A 19,625-nucleotide genomic window follows, 5' to 3' on the forward strand; every position below is an offset into this window, starting at 1 on the left:
TGCCAAGCATTTGAATGTGAAAAAAATTTTAAATTAAGAACTCGACCTTAAATAAAAAAAAAAAATATTTAAAGAGAACGGCAACACTTACAAAACTAAACGATACCTTTTTTTAAAGGTAAAAAGCTATACTATCTTCTGGTTTTTAAATAAATGTTTTTTGATGAACAGTTTTTGAAACAAAAAATTTCAAACACAAAATTTTGAAAAAAAAAAATTAAAAAAAAGTTCAAACAGTTTTTATTCCAAAAACTCTACACAATTAAGTAATAATTTTTTTTCCAATTCTTATTTCACTTATATATTTTGAGTCAAATACCGAAAACTAGAAGTCAAAATCTCTTTTACTTTTTGAAAAAACTAAAAATATGGAAAACTGTGTTTTTTTGTTCGGGATCAGTATTCTCAGGGAATTTTTCTGAATTTTCAGTTTTCTCAAAAAGTAAAAGAGATTTTGACTTCTAGTTTTCGGTGTTTGACTCAAAATATATAAGTGAAATAAGAATTGGAAAAAAAATTATTACTTAATTGTGTAGATTTTTTGGAATAAAAACATTTTGAACTTTTCATGACAAATTTTTTACATGTTCGCAACATATACGGCCGCGGTTTCTTATATAACTCGGTGAAGACTTTAAATTGGTATGACTCTGAATACTAAGCAATTACCTGCAAACTTTAGGTCGCTGGACACAACCAAAAAAGTAAAAAAACTAAAAAAATTGATTTTTTTTAATTTATTTTTTATTAGTTTTGACTGTTTTGGTAAAGAAATTTTTTTTATCAATTTTTAAAAAACATTATTATTATAGGAAATTTAATTCTCTACAAAATTTGTTAAGAACAATATCTCAAAATTATGCTTTGTATACGAGATATATTGAAAAAACCAAAAAGGTTCCCACCCTCTCATTTAATAGCACTCCTCGGTTTTATCTTTTTTATAACCCATTGAACGATTCCTGTAATAAAACCCGTGAACATCTTAATTCCTTTCTGAAAGACATAATTAATAGCCGTAATTTTGGCGTTGGTGAAAAAATAGAAGGTTTGGTAATTTTCAGTTTTCTCAAAAAGTAAAAGAGATTTTGAATTTTAGTTTTCGGTGTTTGACTCAAAATATATAAGAGAAATTAAAATAAAAAAAAAATAATACTTTATTAGGTAGATTTTTTGAAAAAAAAAACTGTTTGAACTTTTTTTGAATTTTTTTTTCAAAATTTTGTGTTTGAAATTTTTTGTTTCAAAAACTATTCATCAAAAAACATTTATATAAAAACTTGAAGATAGTATAACTTTTTACCTTTAAAAAAAGGTATCGTTTAGTTTTGTAAGTGTTGCCGTTCTCTTTAAATATTTTTTTTTTTATTTAAGGTCGAGTTCTTAATTTAAAATTTTTTTCACATTCAAATGCTTGGCAGACCGTTTTTGCCACGGCTGACTAGACTTTTTTTTTGCAGTAACATGCCTGGGGATGTCCTTAAACATATTTCATATGGCTGAATACTAAGCAATTACCTGCAAACTTTAGGTCGCTGGCTCTCGGTCTATAACGTCAAATGCTACTTTTGGTGACGAAATTCAGAAAAAATAATAATTTTCTAACTTTTGGCCTCTCAAAATGGCTTTGGGGATGGTGTTTTAGAAAATAATTTGTTTCATTTTCATCTCTTACAAAAGATATCTGTTTAGAAATTTCACAAAACAACACCTAACAACAGCACCGAATAATAAACATAAACAGGGAAAATGTGTTTTCTATAAACTTATAACTATCACTAATTTGAATTTAAAAGTAGGTATTGTCTTACAGGTAATTATTTTTATTTGTTTAAAAAATTCAAATCATTGAAGAATTTTTATTGCATTGTAAGAATTGGTCTATAAACATAAAAATATATCAAACATGATTTTTTTTTATTTACTCATAAAAAAGTAAAATTAATAATAAACAAATTTAACAGATTACTTAAATTTAGAATGCGAGATATTATCCACTTTTCAGATGACATTTAAGGCCTTTTTAACATTCAACAGAAAAAAATGATACATATATAATAATGCACAAATTACATATGGATTTGACCCATTTATTATTCTGAACGTCCATATAGGTAGATACATTAAATTGGAATTGTGTTGAAATAGTGTTTGTTGTAACTAATTTCATTTTATACCTCAATATTTAAAATTAAAGAATTTGTATAAGATAAAGCCTGCTATATATATCATGGTTAAAGTAGGTCACTGTGGTGTATGTGTAACATTTTTTCTCAATTGAAAATTCAACTTAAAATTACAAAAGAAATGTTTCGCTCAGCAATAAAATAAAAAACCATTTAACTTTCTCGGCAAATGTACACCAAAAACAAATTATAAGAAAAAAAAAATTAAATGTTAATGTATTTCTCAAAAATGGGAAGAACTTTTCTTTTTCGTTATAAGTAAGGTTAAACTTAACTTAATTACATAGTTATACATAATATCCCCACTTTTCAGTCTTTAATTAAAACTGAAGCCAATTCAAAGCCATATGTGAAGTTTTCTAAAATTTTAAAATAGAACAAACACAAAGAGTAAAACAACATAAATCAACATTTCCTCCTCACTAATTTTTAAACTTCTCAAGGACATCAAATTGACCTTAAACTATAATAAACAGAAAACACAAAAACAAAAAGACAACCCCCTTCAAATATATTCAATATCAATTAATAACACAAAAACAAAAGATTCAAACGAAACAATCCACTAAACCTCAATAAAGCAAGAGGAAATATATAGGTTAAATATACATTCAATACCACTCTACTCGAAAGTCCTCAACCTTCCCAATCACAAAGACCATGTGCGTTTTTGTTTACAAAACAAAGAAAACAACAAAAAAAAAAGTATCATTTTAATCCCGCCATCTCGAGTGCGTCAACAAATGATACACCGGTCTCTCTACAATACAACTCAATTTCATTTTTTAGTACAAAACTCTTAGTACTAAGTACTAAAATCTATTTACACTCAAATGAGGAAGAAGAAAAAAAGCTCCTCTCATAACCAAAAAAAAAAGGTCCTTTTTTCATTCACAACACATGTTACAACTTCTGGATACAAAGCTTTTCCTTGAACAAAAAACTTAATAAATACCCTTACTGGCCTTAAATCCAATTCAGTTCCGAGTTCGATTTCATCCTGTAAAGTATTCCTTTCAAAGCAAAAGGACCAGTCGTCAGTTAAGAGGATAATCTGTTTAATCTTGTATAAGAAGTAGATTTGTGTTAAATATCTCTGTGTGTGTGTTTGTGTCTGTACCCCATCTCTCTCCCATCAAAAAAGTGTTGTTTGAAAAACCCTAGTGTTTGATCCTGGCTGCCTGCTGCTTTTGATAACTGGTGCGAAAGTGGTTTTTACAGTATTTATTTTGTTTGAGTTTTTTTTTTTTGTTTTCATTTATTTTCTGTAAAATTACCCAAAAAAATGAAAAGCTCGTTAGCGATGTGAAATTGTGAAATGTGCTTTGAATTAATGAGCGCTAAGTTGTTTCCACCCATCATCATGCAACATAAGTTAAAAGAAAATTAATGATTTAAAACCAACCACAACAACAAAAATAACACAAAAATTTAAGTGAAAAAGGATATCCACATTATTTGATTCACCAGAAAAAGGATTATACTAACCAGAACCACGTAACATTGTGGCGCTGATGGAAAAAGGATAAAGTAAGTTTCCTACCTTATGCATAGATATTCTCTAAAACGTCATCGCCATAATTATCCTTTCTAACCAGCAGGACAATATTCTGGTGGAATGTGGGAAGAGATTTTCCTAAAATTATAATTAATTTAGCTTGAATTTCGTCGTCCCTTTTTTGAATTCTAGAGACAATCTGTTTTCAAGGACATTCAGCAGGAAAATTAAAGGAAATTTCCTATTTTAACAGAGACATGAAGTTACTCATGTGTGTGATGATGTCTATTTAATGGGTCCTTTTGACAATCAAGGATAACAAAAATGATTTCCCATTTGTTTTGTCTTCATCAAAAATTTTTTGGATTGATCCTTTCGCCTGAATGGGCTTTTGTGTTGTATTCCTTTTTCATATATAAAATAAAGGAATAAGGATATAAAATAGGACTTGTATTTACCATTTTTTGTTTTCAAAACTACGTCGGTCGTTGACGAAAATTGCCTCTCAGAGTTTTCTACAAGTATTATACAACAACATACACTTGACCTCAGGTTGTTTTGTTCTTGGTCAAGCATGAAGGCCAAAATGAAACAATTTTTTGAAATGGTCCTTCTGGGAGAGATACACGAAGAGCTTAAACCTTCAAAAAAGTTGTGTGTTGTGTGTAAAACGAAAAAGTTGAAAGAAGAGGAAATTGGATAGACATTTAAATGTGCAATTAATATTAAAGAGTTGTTGCTAGTTTGTTTGTATTTATGAGAGTGTGTGTGTGTGGGTATTACACTCCTTTTCCATGTGCAGTTTTTTTTAGTTAAAAAAAAAAAATGCAAAATGAAGAAGGAAGAAAAAAAAAGCTTCTGGAGTTCTTTGGGCTTGATGCACACTCAAGGTCAACAAAAGTGATGCCGATTTAATTTGTGATGATAGCAAAGGAGTTTGTTTCTTTTTTTCTTTTTTCTTCTGCTTCAAGTCATCTTTACGAAAGTGAGCACAGCTGTAAAGTGAAAAAGTTTAACATTTTTACGTTGAGGATAAAAAAAAGTTGAAGGAGATTTCATAAAACACAGAGAGGCTTTTGGATATTTAAAAAGTAGTGAAGCATTTTTTGGGATTTTTTTTTCTTTTAAACGTTTTATATTTTTTTGAATGATTTATGAAAGGAAACGTCGAAGACAGCAGCAATGTCAATATAATGTGATGTCCTATATATATATATCTTATGCATGAGTAACTCACACTTTTTGGTTGTAGAAGAAAAAAACTGTTTTTCATGATCAACGAATTTATGGGGTTTACCTATAAAAAATTTAAGTAGGTCTCGTTTATATTTTGATGTGTGTTGTGTCGAAGTTTTTGAAGTGGTTGTCAATTAAGGGTGAAAGATAAATTGACAAATTGTGAACGTGCGTAAAAAATATTTTAGATACATTGTCTATTGCAAAGGTGCCACACGTTTAAGATTTGAACAAAGGAAAGTTAGTTAGTTAGTTATTCTTTTCATCTTAGTTTCTTTAATTATTAAATTTTAAATTTTGTTTCAAAAACTTTCGAGTTTTTCATCAAACCTTAAAATGTCTATATAGAAGTTCAGTGGTTTTTATAATACTTACCAAAAATAACTGCATACAAAACTCGTGCTTATTAGAAATGGTTTTATCTGCTATAAGCAGGGTAGTGCCACAAGCAATCTTGATATAATCCAAAACTCGTGTGAAATTGTGAATAAATAAAATTTTTTGCATAATAGAGATAAAATTTTTAAAATTTTCGCACTCGATTGCATTATTCTAGTGTAAAAGGTCACAGCAGATTTTTGAGTGAAAGGTTAACTATTCATACATATCAATATAATAATTATTCCAAGCCATGGTCATCGGTCATGTCGAATACTTTCATCTATCAGTTTGACAAGTTGGCGGGTTTTCTGAGAGCATGAGTACTGAAAGTACTAATTTCCTGAAAATAGATCAAAAATTCGTTGGATTCAGGCGCCCTTGTCTCCATGATTGGAAAAATACTCATAACAGACGTTCTACCCGCTTAATAATTTCTATCTTGGCACAGGTTTAAATAGGTGTCATGTTTATGATCGTCTAATTTTGAATAAAATAAACTGGAAAAATACTTGTTTCAAAAACTTGACTTAAAAAAATATATCAATTTCTAGGTACATATTTAAAAATTGGTGCACCAAAATTTGTTTATTATTTTACAATTTTTGTGTAAAAGTGCTTGTAAATTGTGCTTTTAAGTGCTTAAATTGTAATAAGAATACAAAATAGAACTGGGAACGGGTCGTTATTCTGTATTCCAAAATTCTGTATGACCAAAATTCTGTATCTGAAGAAAAAATTCTGTATGAACATAATTCTGTATTCCATTATTCTGCTTTTCTATTATTCTGTATTTCAAAATTCTGTAAATCCAAAATTCTGTTTTTCAAAATTCTGCAAATCCATTATTCTGCTTTTAAAAATTCTGTAATTCTAAATCTTTACATTAAAACATGTCCCTCAAGTAAGCAGAGCAAGTACCCCAAAATTATATCAAGTGCTCCCCTACTTTTGGAAAAACTTAATGTTCTGCTAACTCGATTTAAAGTTAGCAGAGCAATTACCAGAAAATGCCTTAAACTGTACAAAATTCGGGTTTGGTTTAATATTTAGGTGCCAAACATAAATTCCAAAAATAATTTTTTTTCTGTGATCTTCGAAATCCTATTTTTTTTTTTAATTATCTTGAATAATTAAGTGCTTTGAGTTAAGTACTCAATTTTCGAAAAAAATTTTCGAGATTTTCCATTAAAAAAAAAATATTTTCATTTTCCATACAAATTCATGTTCTACTAACTTGAATTTGTTTTTTTTTTTTTTTTTTTTTAATTCCAATTTTTCGAAAAAATTGGACATAAATAATTATTGAATGTTCGACTAATTTGAATTAAGCGCTCTATTTTCCGATAATTTTTCCGAGATTTTCATGTTCTGCTGGCTTGAATTTCATTTTTCTCAAAAAATTCGAAAAAATTTGAATGGAATTATTAAGTGCATGACTAATTTGAGTTAAGTACCTTATTTTCCGAAAAATTTTCCGAGATTTTTCATTAAAAAAATATTTCATTTTCCATGTGTTTTTTTTTTTTGTAAGTTGTTCTTTCTTCGTTATTAAACATAAAACCATCGACACACAATTTATCCTTTCCTTTATTAGGTTTTAATAACTTAATATTTTCCATTTTTCTGAATTCATTATACAGGGTGTCCCAAAAGTAATGGATCAAACGAAATATGCTGATATGCCGACTTAAGGGCTCTCAAAATTTGGTAACTTGTTCATCCCAAATCCTTGCGGTTTTCGATTCAATGCAATTCTTGTGAAATTTCGAAAAATCCCTACTTTGCAACAGTATTTTGCTTCTTGGCACCCATTATTGATTTTTGTTTTTTCAAATTCTTTTACAAAAACATTGCCAAATAATTAGGAACAATTAATTAATCAAAATATTTTTTGTTCCATACGCCATTTCGCTGCAAATTAACTAACAGTTTCAAGTTTTATAAAAAATCAAATTCTAACTTTTATTTGAGAGCAACACCACAAAAAAAAATTGTAAGTTGTGAGAATGGTTTATTATTTTAAAAAGTTGCCCTGTTATTGTAGTTTTCAAAAAAGTATAAAAGTTTCCAAAGTTGCAGTTAGATCGCAAAATATTACAATTTGAATTCAACAAAACAGGGTTTTTCAGAACAAAAACAACCAAAAATAAATAAATTTCCTCGAACTGTTATTTGTTTATTTTTCTTTCAATAAAAGCCTTTATTTTTGTTTGTATTTTTGCTCTGAAAAACCCTGTTTTGTTGAATTCAAATTGTAATATTTTGCGATCTAACTGCAACTTTGGAAACTTTTATACTTTTTTGAAAAGTACAATAACAGGGCAACTTTTTAAAATAATAAACCATCCGCACACCGAACTAATTTTTTTTGCGGTGTTGATTTCAAATAAAAGTTAGAAATTGATTTTTTATAAAATTTGAAACTGTTAGTTAATTTGCAGCGAAATGGCGTATGGAATAAAAAATATTTTGATTAATAAATTGTTCCTAATTATTTGGCAATGTTTTTGTAAAAGAATTTAAAAAAAAACAAAAATCAATAGTGGGCGCAAGAAGCAAAATACTGTTGCAAAGTAGGGATTTTTCGAAATTTCACAAGAATTGCATTAAATCGAAGATCGTAAGGATTTGGGATGAACAAGTTACCAAATTCTGAGAGCCCTTAAGTAGGCCTATCAACATATTTCGTCTGATCCATTACTTTTGGGACACCCTGTATATCACGATTAACTCATAACACTTAACTTAAACTGTCGAACGCAAACTGTTTCAAGGTTCTGCATAGAAAATATCAAAATTCTGTACTCCAAAATGCTGTAAATGATAAAAGAAAAATTGTTTTGATAATGAAAAAAGTGCGCACTTTTTTCATTATCAAAACAATTTTTCTTTTATTATTTACAGCATTTTGGAGTACAGAATTTTGGAATATAGAATTTTGAAATCCAGAATTTTAGAATACAGAATTTTGAATTTACAGAATTTTAAAATACAGAATTTTGAATTTACAGAATTTTAAAATACAGAATTTTGAATTTACAGAATTTTAAAATACAGAATTTTGAATTTACAGAATTTTAAAATACAGAATTTTGGCCCATACAGAATTTCGACCCCAACCCAATAGAACTCCTAGAAAGAACGACATATTAAACTATTTTTTTAAATTACAAAAACATTTTTTGGAACGATTTGATCTTCAAAAAAAGTATGATTTTATATTTCTGGTGTGAAAAGTAATAAAAAAAAAAACTGTTTCTTAAATTGTTGGAGCCCTTAAAAAAATTTTTTTTCTTTTAATATAAAAGTTTTCAAAAATTTCAAAAAAAAATTTGGTATGCCTTTAAAAAGGAAAAATTAATGGACACTTAAAAACAAAATTTCAATAAAGTTTAATGGTCTGATTTCAAAAACTGGATTAAAAAAAAAATGAATATATTATTAAAAATCCAATTTTTTTATGTTTTTCTTAATTTAACCCTCTGTAGGCACCTCTTTTTTTCGAATTTGGTTTACACTTTTTCATGGCGCTAGAACATGATATTGATGTAGAATTTACCGAGGAATTCGAATACTGTATTCACAATTCAAAAAAAAAAAAATGTACTTTCACCCTTATAAAGACACTTTTCTGTGACCACTTTTCATTTTTGTCCTGCCAAATTCGCACCCGTGTGCCGACAGAGGGTTAATATGATATCTGCTTTGTTTTTCCTACAAAAACTTTCGTTTAAATCAGTTGAATAGTTTACGAGAAAATCAGAAATCGAAAAATCGGTTCAATGACAGGTACCAAAAATATTTTATATTATTCAAAAGTAGGAACTTTTATGACGCAGTGCACTATTTATTTTAATTTGAAATCGTGAGATCTGCTTTTGGAAAAAATTACTAATTTCATTCATATCTTATGACAACAAAAAATGATTAAATGTGCGGTCGACACACATTTTTTAGAATATGAATAGTATTAAAAGCAGCGTTTACCAAAACGAATTATTAAATTTGGAACTAAATGTTAGAATTTAGCTAATTTTTAATTTGTATTTACATAATGTAAATGTTCAAAACGGATCTTTTAAATACTTTTTTAGATGTCTTTTCTGTTTTCGTTCTTTTCTAATTCTATAGTGCAAACAATACTAAAAAAAAAAAATTAAATATAATATCTTAAGTACCAAACATTAGGGCTGTAAAAGTAACGACAAAATGAGTACCCGCATGTATACGTTACTTTTGATACTAGTACCCGCATCAATAATATCGTTACTCGTTACTTTCGCATGCTTCGTATTTTTCGTATATTTCGTATATGTTTCGTGTGTTTCGAATGTTTCGTATGTTTCGTTACTTTCGTTACTTTCGCATGCTTCGTACGCTTCGTACATTTCGTATATTTCATGTGTTTGATACATTTCGTATGTTTGGTATTTTAAGTATGTTTCGTATGTGGGTATAAGGGTAAAAAATTTTTTTTTTTGAAAAAAACCAAAAACAATTTGTATATTCTAAGCTACATTTTAAAGCCTAAAACATTAATTTAAGTTGCGGCGTTCTCATGTTATAAGAGTTTGAAGGTAGCTATACTGATTTTTTTCCGATTTTTTTTAATCAAACGTGTAATTTTTTTTTATTTTTTTTGCTTATATTCGTTCAGTAATCTTATCAAAATTCTTTAGAGACCTTTATTTCAAAACTACATAGCGCAGATCTCGGAATATTAACACTTCAATACAACCATGTCGAACAATTTTTCATTTTCTTTTCTATTGAGAGTTTTTTTCAAACCACTGAAAATAAATAAATTTTTTCAAAAACCAAAACACTTTTGTACATTCTTAAGCAACATTTCAAGACCAATAACAAAAAGGTCATAAACACACGGAGAAAACATAACGCCAGGGATAACTTTACTTCTAGTATATTTAATCAGAATAAAGTTGAATACACCAGAAATAAAGTTAAATATACCAGAAGCATAGTCATCCCTGCCTTATTTTTTCTCTGTGCACATTGGTTGCGGCATGGGTATATTTCGGCCACATAGATAAAATACTAAAACGTTTCTTTTGATATTTCTGTATAAATTATTATCGATAACACAACTATACCTTGGCACTACTGTTTTTATCGAGACAAAAGTAAACTATAGATAATTATCTGGAGTTAGCATTCCGACTACGGTAACGATATCGATACGAGATGCTAAATGCGACAAATTGAGTGTATCACTTTGTTTCGTATCTCATATATCGGATGATTTAGTATTGAAATTGGAATGGGGTCGTTACTCGTATGTTTCGTATCTCGTATGTTTCGTTACCAGTAACGAAACATGCGAGTGACGATACTATTTAGAAAGTAACGTTTCGTTACTCGTTATTCGTTACTCGTAACGAATACATACGATTTACTACAACTCTACCAAACATATATCGTACCATACCAATACCAAATGAACAAAACATACTAAAAACAAAAAACATACGAATCTTACGAAATGCACGAAATGTACTAAAAATACGAAAGTAAGGACAATGATATTCTTTATACGTGTACCAGAACCAAAACTAATGTATTAATGCGGATATTCACTTTGTCGTTACTTTTACTTAGAATATTTTTAAAACCATTAAAACTTATTTATCAAGCTCCTTTTAAGAATGCTAAAATGCAAAAATGCAATTCTCGTTTAACTGCAATCCATTTGTAGTAAAAATATATTTTTGATCTTTCAATGATTTTATACTTCTTAGGCACAAAAAAGTTAATAATGTATTCATTTAAAATTTAGCATGAATTTATTAAACAAACCAACCTTATCATGTTGTTATTAAAGCATTTGTTTTGATTTCAAAAAACTAACAAAATAAATCATGAATATGACTTTGTTTCTTGACTTATAAATGAGTATTTCCAGGAAAACCTAATTTATCATAATTTTCTTGAAAATATCATTAGATTTATTGTGGGAACATAAACAAAAAATTATTTTGTGTGAAAATGTTTTTGTTTTTCTCGAGGAGGGGGTAAATTCTGTAGTAAATTTCAATTCCTTAAATATATGTTTATGTAATGGGTCTAAAAATTCTATTTGTCATAGAAACCAAAACTAAAATAAACCTTTTGTGAAGAAAACATAAATAAATGAAGATTGGCTTTATAATACAAATTCTATACCTATATACTACTGAAACAAATCAGCCAATTAAAAGTCTTAGCACTATTATTGGACTTTTAAACAATGTATAACGATTTAATAGACATACCTTTCAAAGGCAATTTAATGTTTAATTTGAAGTTTCGAAACTTATGAAATACTATTAAAACTAGAAATATGTATATAATTACAGATTAAATTTAATATTTAAAAAAAAATTAAGTATTCGCCACAGTGACCTAATTTTAAAAAAACGTTGTTTTTTTTATAACAATACAAACTTTTATTAAAATTCACATGGTTTATGATATGAAATGATAGCTTTATTGTAATGTGACAGCAACTCGAAACAGCGTTAAAAAAATCATTAATGGATTACTAATCCGAAACTCCTCGCGAATAATTTAAAATCAAATTTTAAATAAATTAAATGTTGTAATTATTAAATTTTGAAAACTAAAATAAATTAAAAATTATCTTTATATTTTGTGGTTGTATTACTTCCTTTTATTTTCAATAAAAACTCCATTTTTATTTTTAATTTGCCACTACCTATAATTTCGAGGTAACCTCATCTTCAGGGCGTTTTTATTGAAAATAAAACGCAGAGATAACAATCTTAATACATGTGCATTATCTGCTAGAGTTTATTACTCCTGCCTTTTTATAATCTTTTCGCCTTAGAATTCAAATAATCTCCCAAATTGAAACAAAAAAAAAAAAAAAATATTTGAACATTTTCGGAAAATGTAATTTTAACAAAATTTTACGTAATAATAAGTAATCCTAGGTTATCCTTCCATCATTTAGCATTTTTAAGGGCTCATATATCTTTTTAATGCTGAAATAAGTTCATTTTTAACATAGGGTGCTTTCATAATTGCATGGTTGCTTTGTTTACATGCGGTCATTTGCGATCAGACTAATGTCAGAAAAACTATTTGCTCATGTATTTTACTTTGAATTTATGAACACTTTTTCTGATTTGCGTCATTTGTCAAATATTTTAAGTTGCAATTCAGCCTCTTCTCCAAAATAACAATATATTATCTTTATTCCATCCTTTAAGAAAAAAAACTTTTTTTAAAACATTTCTGTCAATATTTACAAATTTATTATATCCAAGAAATTCGCGGCTATTTTTGTTATTTTGACTTGAACTTTGAATTTCCAATTAATATTTTGACAGAATTGAGAAACAAAGAAAAGCTGTATCATCTTTTACGTCATGTTTCTTCTTTCTTTAAGTTTAAATTCATTGCGCATGAGAATTTTTTCATTTGCACATTTGCGCTGCAAATATTTGCGTTTTGCATTTATGAACACCTGACATTTGTCATTTGCATTAATGAAAGCTTTGCATTCGTCAGACTTGCGCAACCATGCATTTATGAAAGCGCCCATAATTATATTTTCTCCAAAAAAGTAGACACCATAGTGTACCAAAAAAACATAGATTGTTTGTAATTTTAGTTTACGGACTTAGACTAATTATGCACTGATGCGGCAACATGTTGTATGTTTTTTTTTTTCACTTTCATATTTGTCGACCTTCACCTGCCTGCTGTCTCCCGCCAAAATTAGATGATAGACCTTTTTTAAGGGTCGAACCCAGTCACAAAATTATTTGAATTTATTTTACCCTTAAGTATATACACAACACACATACAAACATTAAATTAACATATTCTACATGAGAATAAAATAATAAGTTCATATTTTATTAAAAAAAAATCAAAAGTAAAAATAAAACCATTCAATAAAATAAAAACAAAAAAGTTCATGACTTTGATTATGAATTTTTTTTTTACTTTACTTTTCACAAAAGTACAAATAAAATTGCAAATAAATTTTTAATTGGGTAAACAAAACAAATAAAAATAAATAAAAAAAAAAATAAAATCAAAAAATCAATTTATTCTTCGAAAAAGAAAAACAATACTTTCAATACAAAATCAAAATCTACAGCTCCAATGTTGCATTTATAATTTAATTCCCATGTCATCCATCCGAAAAGGACCCAAATTCCCAATATGTACACATTAATGTGTACATTCGTATTCCCACAAGCATTAAAAGCAAACAAAAGTTTCACATCATGATGTTGTGTTGTAGGTGGTACAACTTTGGCCCTCGCAGACAAACACATGCTCTTACCTCTTATTTTTATTTTCATTTTCATTGATTTTCGATTTATGTCGAGCGGCATATATTTCCCGCTTTTTGAAAATTATACTTCAATTGATTTCAATGCACCCGTCGATAAAAGCCTGCTGGCTATATAATAATAATAACTTCGTATTGCAATAAAGAAGTACTTAACTTAATTGTTATGATTTTAATTTTTCGACTTAATTAGAAACAAATAACATCCACAACAGGAGAGGTGACAAAAATAACATAAATTCTAAATTAACACACACAACCCAACCAAAACTACTATAACCAAGGACCCATTAAAAAAAGGAGATTTTTGTGAAAAGGCCAGTTTATAAAATTATTATTGCAAAGTGTGTGAAAAAGCTTAGAGTTATGTTGTTTTTAGGAGTAGTAGGTACTTTCAAAAGCAATTAGTCCTGAAGCTTAAATCTTCATTGGAACATCAGATGTTGAAAATGAAATACCCCTACGGTGTATATCATAAAACTTAGTCGTCCAACAGATAATCCTTGCGTATAGTCGTGTTATTGTAGATATAGGTAAGCTGTTATAGTTTCAAGGAAAATAGTGATACGGTTTTTAACCGAATGCTTTTGGCTACATGAGTGAATATGAAATTGATAGAATTTCAGTCAAAAAGGTGTAAAAATGTATAAGGCTTTTAAATATAAAAAAAAATCATAGAACACCAAGTTCCAGAATGTCCAAATTAAAATTGAACAAAGAGTCAACCAGTATCCAAAATTTCAAATTTGTGGGTCCTAAAAAAAAGTGGGATTGGGGACAAAATCCCGAAAACCGAAATCCCGAAAACCCAAAATCCCGAAAACCCAAAATCCCGAAAACCCTAAATCCCGAAAAACCAGAATCCCGAAAATTCAGAATCCCGAAAACCCAAAATCCCGAATGGGATCCCGAAAACCCGAAAAATTATATAAAATGAAAAATTTGCGCAAATTTTTCAGTTTATATAATTTTTCGCGATTTCCGGTTTCGAAAACAATCCTAAGTGTGAAATTAAGGTGTTAATACTTAAAAAACAATATAAGTGTATGATTCCGTTAATATCTCTTTTTTAAATGAATTCAAGTTCTTATTGTGCTTTCAGCAGTATTTTGTTATGATTGAGTTAAGTTGGAAAAATTGTTGAACTAAAATCAAAAGAATTTTCAGTTTTAATATTTAACTTATAGTAATTGTATGTTTAAATTGTTTTTTAATAATTGGTTTTAATTTTAAAACTTATTAAACTTTAAAAATGTTCATCCAAAAATTGAGTTTAAGCGATTAAAACATCGAAAAAATCACTTTTTGTCAGCTTTTCCCCTTTTTCTGAAGGCCATTGTATTTTAATATAATATTGTCTTAATACAACTTAATTGCGTTGATCATGCACTGAAATGATTTTGCTCACTTTGTTCTCGGATATGGAAATTAATTGGTGGGAAATCTTTTCTTTATCATACAGATTTTGTATTAATTTAGTAGCTTTATGGAATATTATCAAAAAATATTAATCCGTGTGATAATTATTTATAAACTAATTAATTAATTTAGTTAGCTTTATGTACATTAAGTAACTCATTGTGAAAATTTTTAAGACTTTCTATAAAAAACAATAATTTTGTTAAAAAACTTCCCATACCTACCTTTTTGTATAAATTTATGTGATATTTATCGTAAAAGTTGGATTTCTATGATAGTAAGAAATTTCTGGTGGATTCTTGTCTAAGGTGGTGATGTTTTTTTTAACATCAACAACAAACAGAAGTTATCTACTCTCGAAAACGACTCTTGTGGTTTTGTCAAGTAAAAATATTGCAATATTCAACAGCTTCCCTGTTGCCCAAAATCATGAACTATTGATAAATTATTTCAAGAGCCTTAAATTTTTTCTTTAAGATTGCATTACCTTATTAGTATCTAGCAAGTGGCTAAGCAGGATTCTTCCATATACCTTATTTGTCAAAGCTCATTAACAGGACAGGGAAAAAATTTAAATTTTAAAAAATTTCTAAAGAAAATATAATGAAATAAATTTAAATATTTTGTATCTTTTGTTTGGCTTCAAATACACCACAACCAAACAACGTCGCGTCGTAATATTCTACATAATAATTAACCTTATAGTTAATTACATAGGATGAATGAGCTTTGTTTGTGTACTTTCCATTAGTCGGGAGAACATAATCCTCTTTTCATATTTTTTTTTTTTATTAATTTTCCCAGTGAATATGTACGAGTTCTTCTTTTCTACCCACTTCAAAATTTTAAGCATTTTTTCTCTTTTACAACTAATCCTAAGGCTAATCCTTTAAGCTGCAATGTTACTAGGATGTTTTCTGGGTATATTTTTACCCTTTTTTTGAATTTTCATCAAAAAGCTTCACTTCCTTTGGAATGAAAGTGAATAATTGGCATTTTTGTTTTTGTGTAAAAGAATAAAACATGATGTTTTTTTCAAGTGGAGAGGAATGGCATTGACATAAAAAATAGAGTAAGGTGCAGTTTTGAAATTCATTCACACATTACCAATGCTTTCAGTACTAGTTTGTTTGTACTCAGTATTTTCACATTGATGATGATGGGCCGACTAAATTCTATGAAGTTTTGCCATGACCTGAAAAGGTTATTATAATTTGATGAATTCCCTATGCAATGTAGTTGCTTTTGATTTGATATGAAATAATAATTTGTGAATTCCCAAAAACCCATATCACACAAAATCCATTTATGTTGGCCATAGTAAATACAATGCCTAAGTTTTTTTTTAATTATTACTAAAGCCAATCCTTTACAATTGCATTACAGAACCTTCAAATGAAATTCATTTATGTTACTATATGGAAACAAAAGCGAAATAAATTTTTGATAAATGTTATAAGCCTCAAAAATCAGCTTTTAAGCAACGAAATTATACAAAAATCACAACGGAGACAGACAGTAACCTTCAAGAGAATGCAAATCGGATTTTATTTAAAGAGCTTTAGAAGTTATGATTAAAATAACTTTTCTAGATAAAATGAAGACAGAAATGTGCTGTTTCGGTATCAAATAAATTAATTCACAACGCAAAAAGGCGAAAAGGCTTCAGTTAGTGATGAAACTTCATGAAACAAATATCCCTCTTCCCTTAAAAGGCTTCAAAGAATGATGAAAGGCTTCAAAAAGTAAAAGGACTCCAAAATCTAAAAAGCCTTCAGCAAGTAAAGAGGCTTCAAAGAGGGATGAGATTTCTATAGAAATACAAATTCTTTATAAACGCCAATGGGCTTCAAAAAGAATTCGTGAAATAAAAAGATTTGTGGCACTCGGGGACTGCCGCGGTAAAGCTTTTGCATAATATTTTTTATCAACTTATATGTAATTATAATTATGAATTTATTTTTTATTAACGTTTAAGCCCCTACAAGAATACATCTTGCTAACTTGATAATAATGAATTTTCAGTAAATTAGAAAATTTTGAAATGTAAAAAATTTTTTTATAATTTTAAAGGTCAAACCTCGAATATCTTTAGAATAGTTAGATTAATGAAAAAAGTTAGCAAGACCTTTTTTGTGGAACAATCTTTTTCCTACAAGAATATGTCTTGCGCGTTTGATTTTTACAATTTTTCAATTTGTTACAAAATTAAAAGATTTTCTTGTTTTTTGGACCTCAAATATCTATTAAACGGTTAGATAAACGAAAAAAAGTTTAAGGCCTTTTTCAGTTCAATTTCTAAAAATGATTGATTTTTTTTAGTAGAAATTTGATGAAAATATGAAAAATTGCGAAGCGGAGGAGCTTTAAAAAAATCGTATTTGGTGCGTATATTCTATAGGTGTCTAGCAATCGAATTTTCGTACAAAATCACCACCAAATCAACCACCCTTATTCATATACATAATATAAAAAAGCGAAAAAAATTTATTAAATATATTTAAATTAAATACCTATTAGCATTTCTCACTATGTCAATTTTTTTATATGCGAAAGTAAACAAAAAAAATTATACCTTTAATAAGCCTTACATTTCTGCTAAAGAATTAAACAATGAAAAAATGATTACTTGAAACCTTACATTTTCCTTGAAAAAAGCGAAAAAAAAAAATAACTTTTTTTCTTTATACAACATATTGTCAATATTTTTACATGACGACCTATACTAAATTTAATATCATCTAAAAGCTTATTATTTAAGCTTTCAATATTCACCTCAATCTTGTTTGTACGACATCTAGAATGTAATAAATTATCATCAAAATCAAAAAAAAAAGTTTTTTTCTGCCATTACAATTAGGTCCATTTTTTTATATACAGGGTGTCCCAAAAGTAATGGATCAAACGAAATATGCTGATAGGCAAACTTTAGGGCTCTCAGAATTTGGTAACTTGTTCATCCCAAATCCTTACGGTTTTCGATTTAATGCAGTTTTTGTGAAATTTCGAAAAATCCCGACTTTGCAACAGTATTTTGCTTCCTCCGCTCATAATTGATTTTTGTTTTTTACAATTTTTTCACTAAAACATTGCCTAATAATAAGAAAAAATTAATTAATCAAAATATTTTTCATTTCATACGCCATTTTGCTGCAAATTAATTAACAGTTCCATGTTTTATAAAAACTCAATTTCTTTCTTTTATTTCAGAGCAACACCCTGAAAAAAGTTTGTATGGTGTGGAACTGGTTCATTATTTTGAAAATTTGTCGTGTTATTGCAGTTTACAAAAATGTATAAAAATTTCCAAAGTTGAAATTAGAACTAAAGATATCACAATTTGAATGCAAAAAAACAGACGTTTTCAGAGCAAAATAACAAACAAAAATCGAGGCTTTTGTTCAAAAAGAAATAAACAAACAACAGTCGAGAAAACGTTTTTATTTTTCTTTGTTATTTTTCTCTGAAAAGCCCTGTTTTGTTGCTTTTAAATTGTAATATCTTCAGTTCTAACTTCAACTTTGGAAACATTTATACATTTTTGAAAACTGCAAAAACACGACAAATTTTCAAAATAATAAACCAGTTCCACACCATACAAACTTTTTTCAGGGTGTTGCTCTGAAATAAAAGAAAGAAATTGAGTTTTTATAAAACATGGAACTGTTAATTAATTTGCAGCAAAATGGCGTATGAAATGAAAAATATTTTGATTAATTAATTTTTTCTTATTATTAGGCAATGTTTTAGTGAAAGAATTGTAAAAAACAAAAATCAATTATGAGCGGAGGAAGCAAAATACTGTTGCAAAGTCGGGATTTTTCGAAATTTCACAAAAACTGCATTAAATCGAAAACCGTAAGGATTTGGGATGAACAAGTTACCAAATTCTGAGAGCCCTAAAGTTGGCCTATCAGCATATTTCGTTTGATCCATTACTTTTGGGACACCCTGTATTATATCTATTTTATATCATTTGAAAGAAATATGCCTCAACCATATCTGTACCATACGACACCTACAAAAATAGTGAGGGAACTACCGTCATATCAGTTATAATTTTGACATGGTTCTCTTTAAAATATTGTAACTCTATTTGTAGACATTCAACGAATCAGGTAAATAATTAAAACTGAAATATGCTTTTCGATGATATAAGATTTAATGTTGTTGTCATTATTATAAACAAATTGACTAAAGGTCATGGTAGAAAAAAAGTTTGTTTTTATTGCTTTTTCTTATGAAAATTGATTGTATTTAAAAATTTCAACTTTTTTTGTAGATATCGTACGGACATGATTGAGGAAAATATTTAGAGCCGAAATAATGAGCTTTCATGTGATATAAAATTTTTCATTGACTGTCATATAAAAAAATGGATTTAAAGGTGATGGAAGAAAACATTTTTTTTTCGCTTTTTTTAATGAAAAAATATTTTTTCAATAAATCATTTTTATACTTTTTATGCAACGCTATTTTTGTAAAATACGATTGGTGTCAAAAAGTTTAAACTTTTGTTTACAAAACCAACAGATACAAATAAAATCTCAATCTTTAGCTTTTTTATACAAAAAAGAGG

The 19,625-nt window shown here is 27.9% G+C and overlaps 2 protein-coding genes across 4 annotated transcripts in view; one reads left to right on the forward strand and one right to left on the reverse strand.

The window, feature by feature from the left end:
- Window positions 1–19,625, reverse strand: part of LOC129911836 (glutathione hydrolase 1 proenzyme-like) — a 126,558-nt gene that overhangs the window by 93,355 nt on the left and 13,578 nt on the right. The gene's annotated exons all lie outside the window — the stretch shown is intronic.
- LOC129911835 (otoferlin-like) overlaps window positions 3,180–19,625 on the forward strand; it is a 194,726-nt gene continuing 178,280 nt past the window's right edge. For all 3 annotated transcript variants that reach the window (XM_055989798.1, XM_055989799.1, XM_055989800.1), the window contains exon 1: window positions 3,180–3,716. The gene's annotated coding sequence lies outside the window, so the exon portion shown is untranslated. The remainder of the gene's footprint in view (window positions 3,717–19,625) is intronic.

This window comes from Episyrphus balteatus, chromosome 2 (genome assembly GCF_945859705.1).
Source record: "Episyrphus balteatus chromosome 2, idEpiBalt1.1, whole genome shotgun sequence".
NCBI lineage: Eukaryota > Metazoa > Arthropoda > Insecta > Diptera > Syrphidae > Episyrphus > Episyrphus balteatus.